The sequence below is a fragment of the Cupressus sempervirens genome, chromosome 4 (assembly GCF_028749045.1).
Source record: "Cupressus sempervirens isolate cs-2001-9-10 chromosome 4, ASM2874904v1, whole genome shotgun sequence".
NCBI lineage: Eukaryota > Viridiplantae > Streptophyta > Pinopsida > Cupressales > Cupressaceae > Cupressus > Cupressus sempervirens.
Genome location: NC_143121.1, coordinates 87,648,940 through 87,674,926, shown reverse-complemented (window position 1 = coordinate 87,674,926; position 25,987 = coordinate 87,648,940).

Sequence of the window (25,987 nt, the reverse complement as noted above, 5' to 3'; positions counted from 1 at the left end):
CAGCATGTTGCACTTTCCACTCTTTATGTGCAGCGGAATTCCTTAATATGTGCAAGTCGTAGTTTCCAAACTTTTTTGTCTCTCTGAACTTCTACTACTTTATTTGCATGACTTTGGAGTTGATTGATGCAAATGTTTGGCCAAAATTCAATCTTTGTTACCCTGGAGAAATCATCTGTTGTCAGAACCTTTGATTATTTTTACATTAATCAATCTTTTGCTTGATTATGGTGTCTATAGCTTACACATTCTTTCCATCATCTTTTGGGCATTTCACATTAATGCATTTCAAATCATTTTGCATAGACAGAGTAAGCTTTATCGATCCCTTCAATAGTTTGACAAATTCTTCATGGCCTTGTTTCACTATCAAATCCCTCCATTCTATACTCTCTTTGCACACATATAATGCATTATCATCTAAATTAGCCACAACCTCTTGTGCTAAAAACTTAATCACAACATATTTCTGAACTTCATTCATTTGGAATAAAACCACCATCGATGTGGTCTCTTTGTTAAAATTAGAACTGAAAGTAATATACCGAACCACTAAAACATACGACACAAAGATAGATTCTTTGTTGTATTCTAAAAGCAAAACAATGATCTCAAGCTTATAACTAGTAACTCTTAACAGCTAAACAATCAGCCTTATACACAGTTCAATCATTCTTTTTATGCAATTACAGAATATATGAATGCTCCAAGAATATCATAGATACAAAAATAGAATGTCTTAGATACACAAATGATCATGCATTGATCAATTTCAGAATGATATTGCAGCATACATTTTTCCTCAATACAAAAGATATCAAAGAATACTTTTGACACTGAAAAATAAACGAAAAGACTTTGTATACTAAGGTCTCTTTAAATGATTGGTTAAAATGCCCATATGTTTCTTAAATAATATATCTTGCTAATTGAATGTTTCATTTTATTTGTATTTGTTCATATTTTATATAGGATTGATGGATTTGAACTTGCCAATGTGTGAGTGTGGTGCTAGCCATGTAGTGCTAAAGACCTCACACACAACAAATAATCCGGAGCGTAAATTCCTCTGTTGTCCAAATGGAAAAAAGGTTATCACTAATTTTTATATGTTAATGTTTTTTGTATCAACTAGTTGTGGAGATTACTAATTTAGATTTCGTATTGCAGGGGGAATGGTGGATGTAGTTTCTTCCAGTGGGTCGATGATGTCTCACCCACATCTACCATAGCTAAATCTGTAGCTCCTAAAAGTACTAATTGCAAGTTGTGCAAGGTTAGAGAGAGTGAAAACATGTTTCTTCGAGGCATGTTGGGAGTAATAATTGTTTCCATATTACTAGTCTGTTGGGACCATATGCATTAAAAAGTCTTATAAAAGGGTTTCAGGAACCCTTCAAAACCTATTTTTCTTAGTAAAAAAATTGAACATTGTGAGGCATGTTTTATGGTTTTTAATAGAAATGGTGGACATATGTAATAACAATTTGACTATTTTTTTTTGTTTGGAACTTGTGTTTGATCGTATTGTGGTGACGAATTCTGTTAAAACGACGAATAAATTATACTAGTTGAAAAAATAATCTTTAAAATAAAAGTAATACTAGTTTTATTACTATTTAAGTTGATTGATTGTAATTTAAAATAAATAAAAAACATAATTAAAAAATAAAGCAATACTAGTTTCGTTACTATTTCGATTATCAATTGATAATTTAAAACTTGAAAAAAAAAGTAATCCAAATCAATCACATGTATAAATTAAAATATTACATAACAATAAAAATTTATCTTATTTAAAAATAATCTTTAAAAAAATAAAAGTAATCCAAATCAATCAAATGTATAAATTATATTATTAAATAACAATAAAAATTATCTTAAAAAAAAGTAATCCAAATCAATCAAATGTATAAATTAAATTATTAAATAACAATAAAAAACTATCGTATTCCAATTCTACTTTTGGACAACCAAACAGAGGTTATACGTATTCCCTATCAAATTTTAGGTGAACCAAACAGAGAATAGGAATACGTATTCCAATTTTGTATTCCATGGAATAGCAAACCCGGAATAAGTATTCCTATTCCCCTACTCCTATTCCGCTTGCCAAACGGGCCCTAAGTGGAAAATCATGCATTTGAGATGCTATGACAACCCCCCTTTGCCGTGAGATCGTAAATCAAATTTGTGAGCTCTCCAATGTTACGAATAGTTCATTGTCGAGATATCGCGATGGATAAAATGGGAGGTCCTGATGGTATGATGGGAGATGGGATTTTAAATATTAATAAAATATTACCATCGGAGATGGGATTTTAAATATTAATAAAATATTAATATCATGTGATCAGAAGATAAGGAAGCTACAATATTACGATTGTTTTTCAAATGATGATTGTTGAATCATAATTTGACACTTGGCACTGTGGGATTGAAGGGAAGAGGGATGATGCAAAAAGGATAAAATGGGAGGCCCCGATGCTACGATGGGAGATGGGATTTTAAATATTTTAAATATTAATAAAATATTAATATCGTGTGATCAGAAGATAAGGAATTGTTTTTCAAATGATGATTGTTGAATCATAAGTTGACACTTGGCATTGTGGGATTGAAGGGAAGGGGGATGATGTAAAAAATCTAAACTCAAAGGATTTTCAACGTAGATTTTCAAAGTTTGAAAATTTTATAATGAATTTAAGATTTTATATAGTTTTGACTATATAAATATTTTTAATTTTTCATTTAAAAGTCCAATTCATGGCATGGGGGCCAGTTTTTCAGATTGATCGTAGGGGCACAGTTTTTGTGCGAAATAGGTAGTGTAATATACTGTTGGAACCGGCAAATAGTGAATTTTCCATTTTTGCTATTAGATTTTGTGCACGTGTTAACTATGAGCAGCTACAAGTAGTTTTGTGAATTTTGGGGGCTTCTAAGTGAAATTTGTAGAATTATGTTTCCAGTTTGATTTGATATCAGATTTTGATCATATTATATCTTTTTTGACTTTATCGGCAACTTTGAGGGAGATTTGATGGTTTTTAATGCAGTTGGAGGCAATTGTGTTTTTGGCAACAACACAAGTTGATTTTGCTGGCAAAAGCAGAAGTGACAAGAAAAGATCAGATTTTGGAGCTTCAATACAGTTTGTGATGATTTCTTGATATTTCTCCATGAGATATTTTGCAGATTATGTAGGTGAGATATATTAGATATTCTGGCTTCATTTATGATCTTAATTGTAGGTAGTTGAAGGAACTTCAGTTTCAACAAACTTTAGATTGAAGATTATTTTAGTAGGACACATGTCAAATTCATCTTCCAAATTCTGAAATATCTTCTCTCCTATATATCTTCCTTTTCAGACACTTCATAGGTTCCAATTTTTTGAGATTTTTCTCATGATTGTGAGACCAGATAGGTTCCAGAGTTAGAGAATTTCCTGATTGCTGTGATACCATTTTCTCAATGTTCTTTTGTTATGAACAACATATTGTATTTCTTTTGAAGCATTTTTATATTATACAGTCATTCATTTTGTATTTACTAAATTTTGGCATATAGATGATGTATTGTTTTCAAGGAAATTAATGCAAGAGTTTAACCTTCTTAGTTTCATTCTGATTCTCATCTCCTTCTTCTGTTACCTATAATGTTTTGTGTTTGAGAACGAAGAGCTTGAACTCAGTTGCAATCCCTTAAGGTTGTATGTCAGGATGAATTTGCTGTTGGAACAAAGATCCATGTAAATGCTTGTTTACATTGATAGGGTTGCAGGTTACACCAGAAGGATTTCACCATAAGTATGAGAGTTGTTATGAAGATTGATGGCTATTTGCAAGTCAAATAGATAGATCAGATATTTGAATATATGAATATTTTAGGATATCTGTCTGTATGTGAAGGTTTAGTTAATGCCCAATGGATAAGGGACTGGTCAGCTTAGAGATTGCATGTTCTTTGTTGTTGCATACCTAGATGATCTTGAGATATCCAAATTATCAATTGAATATCTTTCTTTTTATGTTTAAGGAGCTAAAAGGTTTTCTCTCACTTGGTTTATTAGGTTCATGTGCTCTGTTATTAGCTATTTCACCTCTTCCTCTCATGGTGAATGACTAAATGCCATTACTAGGGGTCAACCCATGGTTTTCCTTAAAGTTGCAAAGGCCTCCAAACAAGCTTATGCTAAACAAGTGGGGTCTTCCTCTTCTAAGAAAATATCTACTACTGCCAAGTCCACTTATGACCTTATGGATCAATTGTAATGTAATCCCATGTAAATTTCCATCTTTGAGCTGCTAGAGTTATCCCCTTTGCATAGGGAGATCTTAGAGAAAGCACTATGAGAAACTAGTATCCCTACTAACATTGATGCAAATAAGTTCCAAGATATGGTCAATCACATTTCCACTCCACATTACCTAACCTTTTCCAAAGAAGATGACAAAGTGCTTATCCATTCACATAACCTTGCACTCCATATTGAAGTTCAAATCTATTGTACCCAAGTTAGACGTGTGCTGATAAAAAAATGGTATGGGGTTAAATATCATTTCCTTCAACGTTGTGGAAAATTAAGCCTCTCTAAATCTGATTTTGACCCTAGATGAAAGATTACTATCATGGCTTATGATGAAATTGAGCACTCTTCAAAAGGTTTAATTGTGCTACCCATCTAAGTTGGTCCTATTGAGAAGATTGCGGTGTTCCAAGTTCTTGATATCCTGCTTGCATAACATTTTGTTAGGGAAGCCTTGGATACATGACATGCATGTTTTTCAATATACTTATCAACAATGTATCAATTTTCCTTTCAATGGTATAAAGGTTCCTATTCTTGAGGATAATTTTATGTTAATAAAAATGCTTACTACTATTGGATCCTTGGTTCCGAACATTAAAACTACCGATGAGGCTATAAACACACTTGATGATTGCAAGAAGCTTAAGATGATGGACATTGGTATGGGGGACTATACTCTTGAGTCCATTGTTGCGCTTCTAGTTTCTCCTCATCCCTATGGGAAACTATCTGAAAACATGAAGCCTTCATCTTTAGCTATGACTATTTACGATACTTTTATCCAATCCTTAGTTCCCCTAGAATATCAAAAGGAAGATCAAGCTATTAGGGACTAGATTTATAGGGAGAAAGATACATCTGATGAAGTCATGATCACAACTCCTATTTCTCCTAAGAGATATGGAAAAAGCTACGAGTTCCTTAGAAAGATGGGTTATTAAAGCTATGGACCTCTAACTGATAGTAAATATACTCTTATTGAATGCATGAGTCACACAAATGGATGCAAAAGCAAGGACACTACTAGCTTGGGTTATGATTTTGATGATAACCCACCTATCTATGATCAATAACCTTCCTCTATTAGTGATTTAAAAGCTAAAATTCAACCTATTGCTACCACTATTCTTGAAGATGAGGATTTTATTCCTTCTACCTCCATTCTTTGAGTCGAAGATGAACTAAACAATTATTTTAATGTTGAGGCTTCCACTTCTAGACAACTAGAGTTTGATGAATTAGATGTTGAGGATCCTACTAGAGATAGAATAAAAAAAACAATTATTACCTTATGGCACATGATTAAAGCACCAAATCTAATGAATATGAATGAAATTCTTTCTTAGTTTCATATTGTGAGTTGGGGGTAGATTTTATATAGATCTATGTTAACCAAACCAACATAGTTGGAAAGTCTTCCGTAGAGTTTGATGAGTTGAACTCTTAACTTTCTTTAGTGGACACATTGATTCTCCTAGGGATTACTCCCATTTGGGTACCTTAAAAAAATTCCTTATAGATTATAACTCTCTTGTCACTGGAGATGATTCCTTTCACATTAACAACCTAGAATCCTCCACTTCCCTATTGCTCATATTCATGATCTCATTGATTGGTCTAAAAAAAATCAACAACCTGAGATGCTATCCTTTCAAAATTACTATGAGATCACTTGCTACCTTAACACCATTGAGCCTTTAGTCTCTTCCACAAAAAAAATCATACATGAAAATGATAGAAATAGATATCAAGTACATTAGTCACAAAATAAAAAGAAAAATGAAAAAGAGGTGCTTTGATGGAGAAACACACTTTGTGGTGGTGTTTGAGCCTTAAAATAGGAAGAATAATGATGCATCCGAGGGTGAAAACCTCTTTGAGGCACCTAAGGGTGAGGTAATTGGTAGTCTACCCAACTATTTTCAATTTAGTTCATAAGTGTTGATTGAGACCATATAGCCTATTAGTCTTGGCATAGAAGAGTCTCCAAAAATTATACACCTAGCTCAATCATTTTCAGTTGAAGAAAAAGAACAATTCCCTTAGTTTTTCCATGAGAATAAGATAAAATTCACTTGGACATATGCAAACATGCTTGATCTTGACACTAATCTTATCATGCATCATCTTTCTATAGCCACTGGTGTCAAACCCATTAAGCAAGAGTTGAGAAAAATACATCTGCATGTTGCCCTTTTGGTGAAAGCTAAATTAGAAAAGCTACTAAGTGCCCAATTCATAAGAGCTATAGACTATGCAAAATGGATCTCAAATATTATAGCTATTTCAAAGCATTACAAATCCATTCAAGTGTACATTAACTTTTGAGACCTAAATAAATCTTGCCCTAAGGATGATTTTCCACTCCCTAATATTGATATGATAATGGACATGGTTGTGGGCTATGAGATGTACTCCTTAATGGATGGGTTCTTGGGATATAACCAAATAAAGATAGATCCTAAAGATAATGAGAAGACTTCTTTCATCTATGCATGGGGTACCTTTTACTAGAATGTCATGATTTGGGCTTACAAATGTTGGTGCTACATATTAAAGGGTTGTGACAATAATTTTCTATGACATGATGCATAAAAATATAGAGGACTATGTGGATGGCACCTTGGCCAAGTATAAGAAAAGAAACACTCACTTGGATTACTTGAGTTTGATATTGGACCATACAAAATACTTTTAGCTTAGGCTCAATCCCAAGAAATGTGATTTTGGTGTTACATCTAGTAAACTACTAGGATACATCATATCTACTAAGGGCATTGAGGTTGATCTTAAAAAGGTACAATCAATTATGGAAATGCCACCTTCTCACAATATTAGTCAACTAACAAGTCTTCAAGGATGTCTTCAATATATAAGGATTTTTATTTCTCATCTGGCAGATAGATTGCATGCCTTCAATAGAAAAATTGCATAAGGGGTCTACATGTGTTATAAATGAAGAATGTGACAAGATACTTAATCAGATCAAGGAATATTTGGCTTTGGCTTATATTCTCATGCCTCATATTTTGAGAAAACCTTTCATTTTGTACATCTCAACTACAACTACTTCCCTAAGGGCATTACTAGCATAATATGATAAAAATGAAAATGAGTGATCCATCTATTATATAAGTAGAACTCTAGTTGCTTACAAGGTAAATTACATTAATATTAAGGAATCTTGTCTCACTATAGTGTTTGCATTCTAAAAGCTTCAAAACTATATGCTATTTCATGTTGAAAATAGATTGATACAAGTAAGAGAATGTGTTTCAATCATTGTTTTGTCACTGATGTCAAACCTGCTACTTGCTGGTAAGGAAACAACTTAATTGATTTGAGTACTATCATATGTTTGATTGATGAGGAGGATTTGATCAAATGAGATAACAAAAGCACCTAGAGAAAAGGTTGAGTTATGGTATGAAAAAGGCAATACAAAGATTAATTAAGATAGTGATGATATAGTGCATTGATTATCTACTTAAGGTTGTAAAGGTTGGATATGTACTAAAAGAGTCTAGAAGAATAAGTAAGAAGAATTGAGTCTGCCAAGCTTGACCAAGTGGATAGTACATGCCAAGAAAAGTTGGTGTAGGATGAGCAAAAAATTAGTTGGAGCCGAGCAAAGTCAAAGTTTAGTGTATACTAAGTGATACAATGTAAGCTTAGTAAAGTTTAGTTGATGTCGAGCACCAGTAAAATTTAGTGTTTATCGAGTGATCTAGTTGAAGACAACTAAAAGAATAGTATGGAAGCCGAGTGACAACATGTTGATGCCAAGTGCCAGTATTCATGTTAAATCATAGATTTAACAAATTTGAGTCAACTATTTTGTTTTCTTGAATTTTTTGAAGTGTGTGGATGATAACTATGATGAGTCGGTGGCACATAATTCATGGTAAACCAATTTGAGGTGAATTCAAAGAGGATTAAAGAAGAAGTTTCTAGAAGGGACTAAAATGAAAAGGTGGGTAGATTCATTGAATCCTACCTAATCCTACCTAACCCTAAAATGGATGATAGAGGATGAATGGAAAAAAATTCTTAATTTTTTATTTATAGAGATTGCTGGTTAGAAGCAAGGTTGATCAATGTTAGAGAACCTAAGTTAGATAATAGGTCTAAGGTATTGCTTCATTCAAAGACCAAACAGAAGAGACTGCTATTGGGAAGCAAAGCAAGAAGGCTTAAGAGTATGAATTCTTGAAGGGTGAACAAGCTATTAGAGCTAAAGTGTTTGAAAGCCATGTAAAATGGAGGAATAAAACAAAGATCTGCAAGTGAGTTGTAATTTGTTATTAGATCAAGTCATACTATTACATTCTAATCATTGTACTAGTCTAGGGTAAATCCTTTGTATTAAGGTTGACCTAATCGTCATTTGTAAATCCTTTAACCAGGTGACATTCCAAGTGAATGATCTAAAGTCCTCTAACAAGGCTCACTCCTAACAAGGTGATTGAAATCCTCTAACCAGGTCACATTTAACAATGTGTATTGTAACCTTCAATAGGGTTGGCCTTTCACAGGGCATCACTTTAGAAGAGTGAGAATGAGTAGCATATTTTTGGTGGTTTTTCCCAAATTGGATTTCCACATAAAATCATTGTGTCAAATGTGTTATTGAATCTATTATGTTTCATGATTACATTTATGTAAAGTTGATTTGACAGTAACCTACAAAGTTTAAGTGATTGTATGATCTAATAGATGCATGCATGAATATGTTTTATGGATATGGGTTCACTAAACTGTGAAATTTTTTATTTGTACATTTGGACCTTGGATAACTAATTCACCCCCCCTTCAATTATTCTAAAGAATTCTAACTGTTCATAATGTTGGTTCTCAAAATTGTATATTGACATCCTACGAGTCTTGCCAACTTGATGTTGGGATATCCAACCAATTATGGCCAACTTGATGAAACTGAATAATGTAATCCGAGTTCTCTACACTTCTGGCTCTACAAGGCCAAGGCAGTTACACTTGATTCTAAATCAATCACTTGAATCCAAGATTATGTAAAGCAGATAAATGCAATGGGAGTTTCTGGGAATGATAGGAGATTTTAGGAAACTTCTACAACTTTCTCAAATAAGTATAACTTGAATGGTGACTTCAAAATATGATTACTTTCAACTATTAAACTATAACTTAAGAACAAAGTTAATGATTATATAAATATAAGAATGTTAGAAAAGAAAAATGTAATGGATTTTAAATCAACTGAATATATCAATTTTTAATGGAAATATACATAATGGTTGCTAGCTAATGAATTAGTAATAATAAGAAATTTAATGACTATTGCCAAAATTTGAAAGGGGTGATAGAGTCAATATCATAAATCTCAATGTACAATTTTTATGAAATTTAAGATATTAAAATATAAATGATTCAATCACCTACATTTATACACTTTCAAACTAGTCTATATTGTTTTTAACTCACATAGAGACAAAATAGACACAAATACAAAAACAATTCAGTATTTCACAATATTTGTGATTATCAAGTTTGGAAAGTTGTAGATGATACAATCCACTTATTCATTTCTATTCAATCCCATTATCATATAAAAAATTTGCCCAATACTCCAAAATGCACCAGCTTGGTTCAATCATTCAATCTCTACCAATGAGAAAATAGTATATTCACAAGTGCTTGAACATTTAAGAATACCCATAATTTAAAATATTGTATATCAATAATGTACTGGCAGGAATGAGAATTATATGAATTGTGTATTGTATATTGTTTTGATTTTCATCATATATTTATAGACCATGAAAGGTACTAAATTCTCCTCATAACAACATGACCCTTCATAATAAATAACTGGTCATTTGTTATGAATCATGAGTCTTAGAATTACTTGCAATATAAATTAGTGTTACTTAAGGAATCAAATCCAATTTTTTGTAATATCATTACTTAACACTGTCAACCAATTTATTCCAAACTATTAACTTACTATTCTTTGCATTACTATGTAGTGCTTCTCATGTTTGCAGTTTGTACCTTGTTATATTTTGATTCAAGAGATTCTTGTGCTCTTATTATTTGTACTTTGGGATAACCTAAGGGTCAGATGTTATACTTTGATTTCAGTATCATAGATGCTTTACTGTAATGCTGTTTAGTTTATCATATTTGCATGTTGATGCCATTTGGAGATGATAGTAGGTCTATGATGATATCTGGTTATTTGTGCATATCTCTGATTCTATTATGTGATAGATTTTATGCTATGGTGATTTACTTCATTCTTGTTTCATTATGCTTTATGCGAATGTGAGTGATGTATTTATTACTTCGGCTATGATATTAAATTCAATTGTACTTGATTATGTATTTTAGTGTGTAGGAATTAAATCCCTAGTAGTGGTACATGGAGTTAGTGATTCAACTATTCATATTTCACCAATGTCATCCCTATATGGTTGACATATCCTTATTTTAATTGTTTAAATTAAACCTTTTGGTGATTATTAAATCTAAACTCATCTACATTGTGTGATTAGACCAGTGAGCGTGTCTATGCATTTAGAGGGTCGCATTGTAACAAAAGTTGTTAAGAAAATTTTTGTGATGTTGAGCTTTAAATTTTATCAAATTTAATTTTTGACAAATTTTCCCTAGATGAATTCCTATTTCTAAGAATAGCCTATTTTTGTTTGGGTCAATTCAAAGTTTAACTAGTCTAACTAGCTATTTACTCTAATTGAATATTCACTCAAAAAGTGAATAAGTTTGGAAAGAGGAATTTAATTTCTCACTTCTCACTTTTGCAAAATACAAAATTGAGAGCTCTTTTGAGAATCCTCTTTTGGAGGATCACATTTCTATTCATTGTGAGAGCTGTAGGCATGGGATCTTCGTGGTGACAATTTCATTGGATCCAGCTTGGGGAGACCTTGTTGTGCCATGATTTCTGGCAGTTTTTGTAGGCAATTTATTTTATTATGTTGGTTCCTATTTCAACCCCTTTTTTTGTCAGGTAGGGTTCTCTTATTTTCTTGTTTCAACTCAATTTCTATATTTGTTTCTCGTAGCTGTTGGTTTGGAGGTTGAGAACTAGTGTTCCCCTCTATTTCTGTTTGTTGGTTCTACCTGGTTGGTTAGGTATGTACATTTTCCCTATTTTTGGGATGAGGGTTTGGGGTTTCACACTGTTATGCTAGCTATTTTTGCATATGGTATCTCAACCTAAATTTTATTAGATTTTCAAGGCTTTTGTGCCCAAAGACCAAATGGGTTTTAATTTTGAAGTTCTCTAATTTTTGGGGTTTCTACCTCATTTTGCGTGCCACCCTATTTTCTCAAGTTTTATTGGCATGATGTTGGTTGTAGACCTAGATCATCCATTTGGATGTTAGTCGAACCATTGTTGTACTTTTATGTTGCATTGGGATGTGTGCTGCATCCATTCTCTTGAGCTGTTTCGGTTGAGTGATATTTTGCTTGTGTTCTCATCCAGTCCTTGTGTTATGATCTTCATGATGGTGGTGCACCACACATGAGCATGTGCATGTGCATTTTTTGGGTGACTTATGAGGCCCAATATTTTGTGGTACTTTTAGGAGTTATGATCATTGGGGTTGGGTTGGGAATATGCATGCCTATAGGCACTCATCATTGGATGAGCATGGGTAGGGCAGGGTAGCACATGGAGGGGCTTCTATCTTGCTACTTGGTGACTATTTCCTATTGGTTGGCAGATGATGTTTTATATAAGTGATAACTAAATTAAAATACTAAGTGGTAATAAATATAATATAATTAAAAAGTTGGGATTGCGTACCTTCCGTTGGGAAGAGCTGCCACCCAAATTGTGTACCTTCCATTGGGGAGTGTAGCTGCCAATACTATCTTGGGCTTGTCGATGCCAAATGAATCTCCATGATGTCAACCCCTACATAGTATCCCATTGAGTGTTTGACCAGGACCTATAGTTTATGCATTGTCTTTGTTCTTGGTTTCAGTAATCTTATTGTTTGGTGTGAGTGTTAGCCATAGAAATTTTCTTTGAATGTGTTTGTGGTTGGATCATTATCTCCATTAGCACAACAAAAGTGGGCCTATAGGTTTCACATGGTTGGGAGTGTAAGGAAACTTGGCAATAAAGAATATAACCATTTCCACATAACCCATAATAGATCTAAAATAAACACGGAATTAAAATCCACATGCAAGAGAATAGGCAACATACCCACAAAATGTGACACAAGATATACCCTGGGAAACCCTCATTGAGGGAAAAAACCCAGCCTCCAAAAGCATCCATCACCATGTATTATTCAGCAAAAAATACCATTGCCATACAACCATGGAAGCCTTCATGGCCATAGCCACAACCGAGCAAACTATGTGAACAAGCATGAATCCACACATCCCATGCCATGCTTTCAAACTTCACAAATGCTCCCTTGGCTAACCTGTCAAGCCTTGTCCCGCTCGACTCTTGCCTTTTTTTTTCTCCTTGTCACTCTCTTTCTATCTACAACAACTACCCTTGTGGCTACTTATATAGTAGCAAGTCCCACAAAACCACCAAGTGGTATTACATAAACCATGTGCTACCTAACCCACTGACCCCACATTTAATATTGGGCATTTAATTCTTTTCCCCAATATTAAATAATTACATGAAATATTTTCACAATGTTACAATACAACTCATCAAGAATATTCCATAGGAATCTTTACATGTTGCACGTCCATCTAGGTACAACATTACATAATAAAATAAAATAATAAAATAACAATATTATGCAATGTGTGCAACACCCATTATCTCAACAGGGAGGTGTAGCTATGTACACCACTACTAGGGACCCGTATACAAAAAAAATCTATTATCTTAGTGCAACCATTGCTGGATGTTTTCACTTGGTACTTTGAGTTTCAGAGTATGCTTTCTTTTGATTTATGCTTTCATTGAGATGATTGTATATCATGTTTAGATGATGTTAGTTTATTGACACATTCCCTTATTATGATGTTTAGCTTATGATAGATGATGTTATCTACTTAGTTGGAGTATCTATTGCTTTTGGTTTAACATGTTAGATTTTCTATTCTTATGATCTTATTATGCTTTAGTAGTGACATCCTTATAAGAAAACTCTGACTATCTAGTTGGCAGTTTGAGATGTTACGCGTGGGGGATGGCTAGGACCTTGGAGTTCTCATGATGTTATACACTTGAGAGGAACCACACACTTAGTTTGTTGTTTTAGTTCATTGCGATGTTGCTTTTGTACACTACGATGTTGCTTTCAGTTATTTCCCTTTACCACTTTGTTAGATGTTTAGATGCAAAATTCATCTTTCCATCTTTTAGTTATTTGATCGAGTGTCCTTGCCTTGGTATGTGGATCTAGTACTCCTCGATGTGGAGGAACATTATTCCTAAGATTTTTACCTTTATGTTTTCTAGCATGTTGTTTTGGATTCTCATACAAAATTGTACATTCTCATGCGAGAATGCAAAAGCTCACATGGTGTGTTGGGTTTTCTCATATGGATTTTGGCACTTTCTTGTGTGAAAACCCACACTAGTGTTGGGGTACTTTGGCTACTGGACCAAGTACTTCCTCACACTCTTTGATGCATTTCCTAGTGAGAAAGGTAGATCCTCATGTGTAGTGTTGCACTTCCTTGCACAAAATTTTTTCAGTCTATTGTTCTTGTAAGAAAATTAGGGGGTATCTCCACTAGTTTTCGAGAAACACTTTTTGCTTTTTTAAGTACCCTTTAGGTTTTCTAGTTTTTCCTTGCTTCTACAGTTTAGAGATTTTAGGTTCTACTATTGTAGTGGTTTTTAGTCCTTCAATTGGTCATGTGAGTTTAGATAGTGGTGTTTGGAGATTTGTTTATTGTTAGGATTATGCTTAAGTCTTCTGTTGTGATCTTTTTGATCCCTATATGATGCTGTTGTGTGCATTCATACTTGTAAAAAAAAAATCTTGGCTTGTATTGAATCCTTGTTTCAAGGATCTTCAGGTGGGCATTACATACTGATAGTCGATAAATTTTTTAATTATTACCTAGTGATTACTTAATTATTACCAAGTTGTAGTAAACCATAAAACATGTTAAACAAATTGCAACACAAATAACATTCACATATTTGACACCCTAATTTTAACATGGAAACCCTATGAAGAGAAAAACCACATGCAACCAACAACCCAAAAAGATTCAGTCTTCTAAAGTGAGCTCTTCTAGGAGCCAACCTTGTTATTTAAAGGTTACATACACATGGTTAATGTTACCTTGTTAGAGGATTTCACCAAAAGATCATCTAGAACTTATTACTCCTTGTTCTTGACTAAAGAGTGGCTTGATTTAAAGGACTTACAAACTCCAGTAATCAATGTTAACATATAGGATTTCAGAGACTTGATAGGTCCACTTGGTTTTTTCAAGATTTTCTACTATAATGATTAAAAGGTAACAATAGAAATGATTTATTAAGAATAGCAACTACCTTTTCTTGTTCAGATCTTTGTTTTGTTCTTGTCTTTGTTTGATCTCTCTCTCTCTTCAATCTCCTTTCACTCTACATTTTTGACTAGTTGATTAACACCTTCTCTTTCTCCTTCCTCTACTCGATTCTCCTGGCTCATCTATCTTCTTTCACCTTCTTCAACTTTGCATTCACAAAAACTTTAGTAGCATAACAAAGAAAAAATATGATCATTAATGTGAATATGAAGAAAATGGAAACCCACCTCTCAACCCTAATTTCCAAAAGGAATGATCCAAATTGAGTAAGCACAAGAAAGTGTTCAATGTAGAAATGGATCAAGTGATGGAAAATATGGAGAAAGGGGGTTATATGATCTTTCTATTATATGGGGAGTATGTGCTTAAATCCTAAAATAGATAAAATACAAATACTAACCTTGAATATGGAAAATGCTGATTTTTGATGTCTGTATGTAGTTTCTAAAAAATTTGCACCTATTCTAGACTAGAAATGTCAAGATAGAGAAAACACGTAAATATTTTGTTTTTTGAAGGGAGGTCGATCTTGACTCCATTGATGGGGCATAATCTTACCATGGGGCACAATTGTACCCAGAAAAGTCAATCTTGACCTGCACTGCTCTGATGAAATTTTTGTTTGCGAATCTCACAAGATTGATGAAAAGGGTATTCAAATCTACTCTCCAATTCATTGTTCCACACCTATATCTACAAGAAAAATAGTTATGTTTTTTAGATGAGGGGTTTTCCTTAATCAAACCCTAGTTTGAAATTAACCTTGAAATTATAATATGCATAAACAAAGTAAATGTAACTATTCACCTTTCTTATGTGGAAATCCTTGTGGAGGATTTGAATCCTTGAATCCACAAGTATGGATGCTCCAAATGTATGTAGAAATGTATATAGGATGTCTCAAATCAATGTCATTAGATCTTCAACACCAATCTTGAATTTATCTTTTCTTAGAAGAAGGCTTGGATGAATGTAGATGGAGAAATCCTCAACAAGAGGGCTCCATAGAGATTGGTTCCTTTAATGGCTAACAATGGATCTCCTTGATGAATTGGATGCTTGAACACTTGAATGATTGAATGCTTGATAGATATTAGAATTTCACTTCTCTTTATTGATCGTAGGTAGATTGTAGATAGTGGATGTCAAAATGAGGGAAGAGGGCTTCCTTATATAGTAATCTAGGGCACTAACTCGTAGAGAAGGTTGACATAGGAGCAATAAATCCCATTTAACCTTAACCCCTAGGAATAAACCTAGATTAAATTTAATTTAAGAGTCTACCATTTCAAAACCCAAAACAATTAACCCAAAAGCAAGAAAAGAAACTTTTCGAAACCTAAGATCTTGTAACTATGGGACCTGGGGTCAGGGACGAGGTCAACCTTGCCCTAGGTTGGGGTCAAGATCATCCATGACCTAGGTCAGGGTCAAGGTTGACCTTGACCTAGAAGGTCATCCTTGACTTAGAGGCCAAAGTCCTTAGTTTCATAGAGTAGTTTATTAGAAATAGGCTAGAAATAGAAAGAAAGAAACATAATAGGGGGAAAATAGTCAGATCCATGCAAATACCCATTCAAGGTGCTTTACATGACCCTAGACCACTTACTCAGAGGGCTGAATGCTCTTAACATGGAAGTGCTTCCATTTTAAGATGATACATTAAGCCCCCACTTTAGCAAGAGTATGGACTCGATGCAAACTCTTGGTAAAGTAGATTGTAATGAAAAGATAATCTTATTAAAATCAAAAGGACAAAGAAATCCTCAATCCCCCAAAGAATAAAGTCTTCTTCAACTCCAAGATCATCATAAGAGAAACATCTCTAGAAAAAAGAGAAAAAAAAAGAGTATGATTATCTCGCCTATTGAGAACTTATATTCCATTGTGAACCACACAAGGGAACTACACACCTGGAAAGATGGAATTGAACCTCCTAGTGAATGTGGCTACTCAGAAGTCAACCCATCAAGGATTCACCATTAAGAATATTCTATTCTATAAGAGTAAAACCAAAAGAGATCCAATCTTAAGGACACCTTCGACCTTAAGGGATCAATTATATTTGAAACTAGAGGGATCAAGAAATCCTAAAATATAAATCCATTCTTTAAGGATTAGTCACTAATTTGAAAAGGGAGAAAATTTATTTTGAAAAATAATATATATGTATTGAAAAGTGCATTTGCAAAAAATGAGCAGAGTGTATGCACCCATTTTAAAGTCATTACTAATAGTTTAACATGAGCAATGACTTTGACAGAAACAACTCCACTAATTACGTTTCCATTATGAGATGCCCCCAGACAAAGACAAATAAAGGGAAAAACCACATAAACATATAGAGAACATAGAAGGGATCTACCTACTATGGGGTCAGTATGATCATAAGATAATATATATAGGATATTATTGCAAATGATTGACATCATTCCCCAAAGAAAGTAGAACTGCAATCACAAAGGAGGAAAGATCACATAAGAAATACAAAGAAGAATCTTTTCAGACCATGACCTAGAGACCAAAAAGAATCAGTGCTACCAAGTCACAGATCCAAGAAGATTTACACAAGGAATCATGTATGAACAATAGCACAAGTACAACATAACATGAAACAACATATGGAAGAATAGAGATACATATGGAATAATATTACAATAGGTTTAATTCTTTTATCACCTTGCATTGACAAAGAAAAAAAGATCATATAAAAGAGTGTAACAATATTTAGCGTAATACAGGAGAAATACAACAAAATAGACAAACACACAACAAAGAATTCCATGAAAAATTAGCCAATCAAGCGTGCTGTCTACTCTTCCCATCTTTTTTTTATCATTTAGGCAAGGTGGACAACTTGCAAGAGGGACTATATCCAACATAGTAGGAATGATAGCCAGTTCCAAACAAGGATCCTCTTGAGAATCACAATTTTCAATACTAGGTGTAAGTGTTAATTGTGAGGAAAGCATATTAGTAAATCAATGTCAATGTCAATTGTTTCATATTCATCATTAACATCATCAACATCATCAAGAGTATCTTTGTCATCTAGATTAATCAAAATATGATCTAAGAGATAAATAGAATCTTTAGAATCAGGTAACTTAACATCATTATTAGTAACAACTTCTTCTAACACATCATGCATAGTTGTATCCAAAGAAGATAAACATTTTTGAATAATAGAAAAATGAGCTTTAGCTTGAGCACAATGCTTTTTATGACATTTTGTCTTACTTGAAATTTGTTGAGTACTAGGAGGAACAACACTGAATCCTTCACAGGTTCTATAAGAGGATTAATAGGATTACTAGAAGACTAAAAAGAAAAAAGAGGAGATTTATTAATAGTTGTAGAAGACATAGATTTAAAGGAGGTATAGAAGGTGTAGGCAATACACCGCAATTAAGATCCTTAGGAGGTAAGCTTAACTCAAGAATCTTCCACTACTTATAGACTTGATATGAATAGACAAGATGATTAGGTCGAGTAAGACATGAGTTAGGTAATGAAGGCCAAAAGAAATTAATGGTAACAACATCCCTAGGCCTAGAAGTATGATATAAACTATGATTAATCATTTTCACTTCATCATCATAAAAAAATTTAAGACATTTATGAATAGGTGAAGCAACAACATGCATTGAATTTAACCATGGTAAACCAAGCTTAACTTGAAATTGATCATAAGTAGGAACAAAAACAAAAGTGTTGTTCACAATCTTTCCACAAAGTTCAACCAATAAATCAATAGAACCAAATGATGGATAAAGAAAACCATCACAAGTTTGAATACATACATATGATTTATCATAAAAATCATGTTGCAAAATTTTCCTAAAAATTTTCTCTTCTGTAATAAAAGTAGGATGAACAAGACAACCACGAGTAGGTATTTCATCAATCTTATCATAAATATAAAGGGGACCATCATGAGCTTTAATAATCTCAAAATCATCAAAGTTAATCAAAAGTTCCTGAGGTCATTTTTCTTAGGTTGTTGTTGAGGCTTTAATTTAGGCTTAAGTTTCAGTTGAGGTGGAGCTAAAATTGGAGATTAAAGTGGAGGTTGAGATTGAGGTGGAGATACAGATTGAACCACATGCTCCACTTGATTAACAACATGATTAAGATCATCCATCTTCAAATCATACACAATATCCATTGAAGATGGCTGAGCAATAATATTAGAATCATGTATAGGTAAAGGATTAGTATAGATTTGTAAATTTTGATTAGGAGGAGAAATAGATTTATTTCCACTACCATAAAAATTATCAATAGATAAAGCATTAGAATCAATTAAGTCTTGAACCTTATGTTTTAAAGAATAACATATCTTAGTATCATGACCACTTTGGTGATGATATTGACAAAAAGCTTTCAGATCAAAAGATCTAGCCACCATTGTAGCAGGTAAAAGAGGACGAATAGGAGGTAAAGTAATCATATTAGAAGTTACAAGCCTAGTCATAATAGAATATAAAGATTCAGTGAGAGGAGTAAACATATGAATCAATTGAAAAGTATTGGATGCAGAAGTAGCATTGTGAGATGCAACAACAACTTGATCAACAACTACATTTGCTTGTTTATTTATCTTGACATAGTTATTGAATTTTTAAACTTTATTTGGACTAGGAGTAGCATCAATTTTATCAATAGGAACAAGAGCCATTGGAGTGGTGCTCTCAAATTGACTCACTTATAATTGATAATGATGAAGCATTGTACAAAGTTGTTGAACATAAGTAAATTCAGTAAGAAAAATCTTATCTCTAATATCCTTTTGCAAATTTGAAAGAAACATATATTGAATATCAATATCAAGAACATGATAGGAAATTTGAGCATGAAAATGGTTAAATCTTTTTTAGAGTTTTGTTTACAATGCATCAAATTAGTCAAAGACACTTGTAGGCCAATGTTGTTTTGAAATTGTTGAATAAAATAATTATCAAGTTGAGGAAATGAATGAGTAGAATAAGGAGTCAAAGAACAAAACTATTGTAAGTCCTTGTAACACAAAGTTCAAGCAAACAACTTCGCTAAAATCCTATGACCATGAGCATAGTCACTACAAAGGATTTGAAATGTTTTAACATGATGAACATGATCTCCCTTACCATTGTAATTTTTAAGATGAGGCATATCAAATTGTTGAGGAATGGGAGTACAAATAACATCTTGAGACAAAGGACTTCCCATGTTACAAGTAGGGATACTAAACTTGTTTTGAGTTAGGGATGCAAGTTGTTGTTGTAAAGATGACATAGTTTGAGCCAAATTGGTAATTGTAGAATCATGAAAGGAAATAGGAGAACAAGAAACATTAGAAACACTAGATAAAGTGTACAAAGCTATAGGAATAGAAGACACAACTAGAGGAACATTAGGACCTACAATTTGCATAGGAGTAGAATAAGTAAAAGGAACATTATGATAAGAAGGTTTTGAAGTAGGAAGAGACACAAGATGAACACTCATATGAATAGAGGGAACCATTGCAGTCACCAAAGAAGGAGTATAGGTAGGAACACTAGGAAAAGGAATAGAAGAAGGTTCTACACTAGTGACAGGAGTAAACAACCCTACATCTTGAGCTTCTTGAGCTAAATGTTTAACACTGGAATGCACAAGGTGAGTAATACCATACGAGAGATTAACACCTTGGTCGCTATCAAAAAGAACTTTCTTAAGAGCCTCTATAGCTTGAATAGAATCTTGATTATGGTTTTCTTGAAGAAGCCAATTACCCATTTTATCAAGTTCATTTGAAAATTTTTGGACTTGTTCAGGAGGAACTCTTAAAGCATCATCCTCATCATGAGATGAGTGAGAATAATTTTTCTCCATAAGAGGACTAGAATAAGGAAGAATCAAAGTTTCATCTAGAATCCTAAGGAAAGGAGAAGAAGACTCAGGCTCAAAGGTACCCATAAATCTACAAATGTGTCTGACCCTAAGATTAGAAGCATGACTAGAAGTAATAAAGCTCATAAACCAATGCAATGTAAATGAACTAAACTAAGAATACATAAAGCATAAATATTTTTGTATTTTGAAAGAGATTTTGTAACTTTTTAAAATATATTTTTAAATTTAAAATGCAAGAGCATAAACTAGATCTAATCTTAATGCAAGAAAAAACCTAATGAAATGAAAGGAAATATAACACCACTAAACACAATAGGACATCTAATTCCATAAAAGAGAGGAGGTAAGTGTCCCAGGTTTACCAAAATGAATAGAAAGAAAATGAAAAGCACCTCTCAACCCTAGTTTCCAAAAGGAATGATCCAAATTGATGAAGTGTGAGAAAGTGTTCAATGCATAAATGGATTGAGCGATAGAAAATAGGGAGAAAGGGGGTTATATGATCTTTCTATTATAGGAGGAGTATGTGCTTAAATCTTGAAATGGAAAAAAGAAAAATACTAACCTTGAATCTGGAAAATGCTAATTTTTGATGTCTGTATGTAGTTTTTGGAAAATCTGCAACATGTTCTAGATTGGAAATATTGAGATGAAGCAAACCCCAAAATCTTTTCTTTTTAAAGGGAGGTTGACCTTGACCCTATTGACGGTGCACAATCTTCCCCTAAGGCACAAGTGTACCCCAAAAATTTGATCTTGACCTAACTACAACAAAATTTCTATTCACGGATCTCACAAGTTTGACGAAAAGGGTATCCAAATTTTCTCTCCAATTTGATGTTCGACACCTATATCTTCAAGAAAAATGGTTTTGATTTTCGGATGGGGGGTTTGCCTTAGTCAAACCGTAGTTTGGAATTAATCTTGAAATATAATTCAAATTGTAATATGCATAAACAAAGTAAATGCAACTATTCACCTTGCTTATGTAGAAATCCTTGTGGATGACTCAAGCCCTTGAATCTACAAGTACATATGCTCCAAATGTATGCAGAAATGTATGTAGGATGTCTCAAATCAATATCATTAGATCTTCAACACCAATCTTGAATTTATCTTTGCATAGAAGAAGGCTTGGATGAATGTAGATGGAGAAATCTTCAACAAGAGGGCTCCATAGAGATTGAATCCTTCAACAGTTAACAATGGATCTCCTTGATGAATTGGATGCTTGAAAACTTGAATACTTGAAAGCTTGATAGATAGTATAACTTCATTTCACTTTATTAATAATAGGTAGATTGTAAATAGTGGATGCACTCATGAAATTATGGATGTCAAAATGAGGGAAGAAGACTTCCTTATATAGTAATCTATGACACTAATTCCTAGAGAAGGTTGACATGGGAGTATTAAATCCCATTTAACCTTAACCCCTAGGAAAAAACCTAGATTAAATGTAATTTAAGAGTCTACCATTCTAAAACTCAAAATAGTTGACCCGAAAGTAGGAAAAGAAACTTTCTAAAGCCTGAGATTGTGAAACTCCTAAAAATTGAAAATAGGACCTAGGGTTAGGGATGAGGTTGACCCTGACCCTAAGTTCCTTGACCTAGGTTAGGGTCGAGGTCAACCTTGACCTAGAAAGTCATCCTTGACCTAGAGGCCAAAGTCCTTAGTTTCATAGAGCAGTTTATTAGAAATAGGCTAGAAATAGAAATAGAGAAGTAGAATAGGGGGAAAATAGTCAAATCCATGCAAAGACCCATTCAAGGCACTTGACATGACCTTAGACCACTTACTTGGAGGTCTAAACACTCTTAACATGGAAGTCCTTCCATTTTGAGGTGATACGCAACCGAATCAACAAGCAACAACCAAAAACTATCTTTTTCTCATCCTCTTATAGTCATTTCTAAACTTTCGAATTCTTCAATCTTTTTTCACTTAATCACAATCTTTGAAGAATGGGTTCTGATATCCTCTTATTCCATCAAAATCATGCTATCAATACTTTTCAATGACCATAGGTTGTCTCATAACCTGATTTCTCATCCCATAATTTTGTGTTGCATAACCTTGGTTATTTTGGTTGATATTTCTATTGTTCTAATTTACACTATAGGGCTGCCTAAGATTTGTAGTATTTTTTGGGATACCTCTACTATATTGTCCTAAATTTCAAACATATTGATTGTTGTTGTGACATCTTGCAAAACTACTATTCTATTTCTTACTTTTTCTATTATTATACAATGGATTTATATGGCTGGTAGCAAATTGTGATTCCAAGTTTTTCCCATGAGGTGGGCTATATTTTGATGATGTGTTAACCTCCTCTTGGACTTTCTCTACTCTTTCCTCTCTCCACCTATCCATCTTTTCTTCACGACTTTATTTTCTTTGTAGAGAGATAATGTTATCTCTTGATATTCCTATATTTTCCAAGATATCATCTGGCTACATCTAAGAATCTTTGCTAATATTACATTGCTACCATTATCCATTTCACTCATTTTCTTTATGATTGCATCTCACTATACTAACTCCTCCTAATTCTCATCATCATCTATTTGAGTTATTTTTCAACTCTAATGATTTGGAAAAATGGGTTGAAATTTTATTATTCATTTCTAGGACTACTGTGATTTAAAATATTTATTTTATTTTGTCTATGAGTCCTTTCATGAAAGTCCTTGTGACTTGTATAATGCGTCTTTAATTTTTGCTTTTTGTTCTTCTTATTTCTTGGTTTTCTCTTGAAGGTTAATTGTGCAAATCTCATAGGTCGTAAATTTATTGACCTTTTCCCCCACATAAACCTTAAAAGAAAAGGTTAATTCCTCAATATAAAACAGATTGAACAATACACAATAGAGTTGCCACCCTCTTAGGAAAAATAAAATAAACATCTAGGTACTTCCATAGTAGAGTGTGCCACAAATGACTTTGAACTTTTATTGTAAAAGATGATTATGAAAAATTTACACTATGACAATAATTAGAATCTCATATTTAATCACTTTCAAAGCTTGTGTATTCTGAAATGAAAGAATTAGAGCTTTGTAAATTTTAGATTAAGAATATTTTACTCAATTATATTTTGAAAAACCAAAACTTTGAATATAAACTAGAATATTTATATTTAGAAAGGATTTGAGATCTTATGTGTTTACACTCAAATGTTGATATAAAAAATTTGAACTATAAAATTTGAATCATATCAAATAGAAAATATCAAGCGCTAAAATGAAAATAAGAATTTTTTCACAACTTGAAATATTCTTTAATAATCAAGAAAATATTAAATGCTAAATAAGAAAAATATGAAACTCACCAAAGGTTGTGTTTAAACAAATCTCTATAATGGTTTGAGGTAAGAAATTTTCAAAGTTTACTTGCAACTTTTAGCGATAGAGTCACCAATCTATTGGTTCCCAAAACCACAGATTGGAATCCTATGAGTTTTTCCACTCGATGCAGGGATATTGATATGGTTATGGCCAACTTGATGGAACTGATTAGTTTAATCCTACTTCCCTATACTTTTGGCTCGATAAAGCCAAGGTGGGTGCTCCTGATCCTGAACCAATCACTTGAATCCAAGATTATGTAAAGCAAATAAATGCAAGACGATTCTCCAGGAATGGCAAGAGATTTTAGGAAACTTATAACTTTCTCAAATAAGTATAACTTGAATGATGACTTCAAAATATGATTACTTTCAACTAGTAAATTATAAGTTAAGAAATTTTTTAATAACTATATAAATATAAGAACGTTTGAAAAGAAAAGATACAATGGATTTTAAATCAAGTGAATATATCAATTTTCAATGGAAAGCGTTAGAAAGGACAGGGTTTCCATTCCACCAAAAGATCGACTTGTCAATGCATGATACGACAAATAGTCTTATAGAACCACAGGAGGTAGTTAAACCATGTCACAAATCCCATGAGGGATGCTAGTGCAATGCCAAAAATCCCCCTCTAAATATCATTTGTCATGGCCTACAAGATTTGAACTTGTGACCAAGCTCTGATACCAATTGTTAGAAAGGATAGGCTTGTCATTGCACCAAAAGATCGATCTATCAATGCCTGATACAACCAATAGTATTATATAACTATAGGAGGTTGTTAAGCAATGTCGTGAATCCTGTAAGGGATGCTAGCCCATTGCCAACATAAAGATACTGAATGGTTGCCAACTTATGAATTGGGAATTATAAGAAATTTAATGACCAATGCCAAAATTTGAAAGAGGCGATAGAGTCAATATCATAAATCTCAATGTACAACTTTATGAAATTTAATATATTAAACTATAAATAATTCAATCACCAAGATGCATAAAATCAACTACATTTACACACTTTCAAACTAGTATATATTGTTTTTAACTCACATATAGACAAAATACACACAAATACATAAACAATTCAATATTTCAAAATATTTGTGATTATCAAGTTTGAAAAGCTATAGATGATTCAATCCACTTATCCAGTGTTAAATCACAACAAAAAATAGAAAATGGTCATAAAGGAAATTTATATAATATCTAACTTCTAAAACTTTTTAAATAAATAAAATAAAATTCCTTACTAATATGCCTGAAATTGATTGCAATGAATACACTCAATGATGATGCTCTATTTGTTGCAATTCAATCCCAATATCATATAATTTTTCCCAATGCTTCAAAATCCACCAACTTGGTTCAATCATTTGATCTTTTCCAATGAGATAATAGTATATTTAGAAGTGCTTAAACATTTAAGAATGCCCTAAATTTGAAATATTATATATCAATAATGTGTCGGCAATCATAAGAGTAATACAAACTGTGTATTGTATATTGTTTTGATATTCATCGTATATCTATTGTATCATCTTAAAATGGAAGCACTTCTATGTTAAGAGTGTTTAGACCTTTGAGTAAGTGGTCTGGGGTCATGTCAAGCACCATAAATGGGTCTTTGCATGGATCTAGCTATTTCCCCCCTATTCTGCCTCCCTCTCTCTCTCTCTCTATCTCTCTCTCTCTCTCCCCACTTCTAGCCTATTTCTAAAAACTTGCTCTATAAAACTAAAGATTTTGACTTCTGGGTCAATGACAACCTAATGAGTTAAGGTCAACATTGACCTTGACCTAGGTCATAGATGACCTCAACCCTAAGCTAGGGTAGGGTCGAGGTCATCCCTGACCCTATGTTCATTTTTTAATTTTTGAGAGTTTCGAGATCTTGGGCTTCAAAAAGTTTCTTAT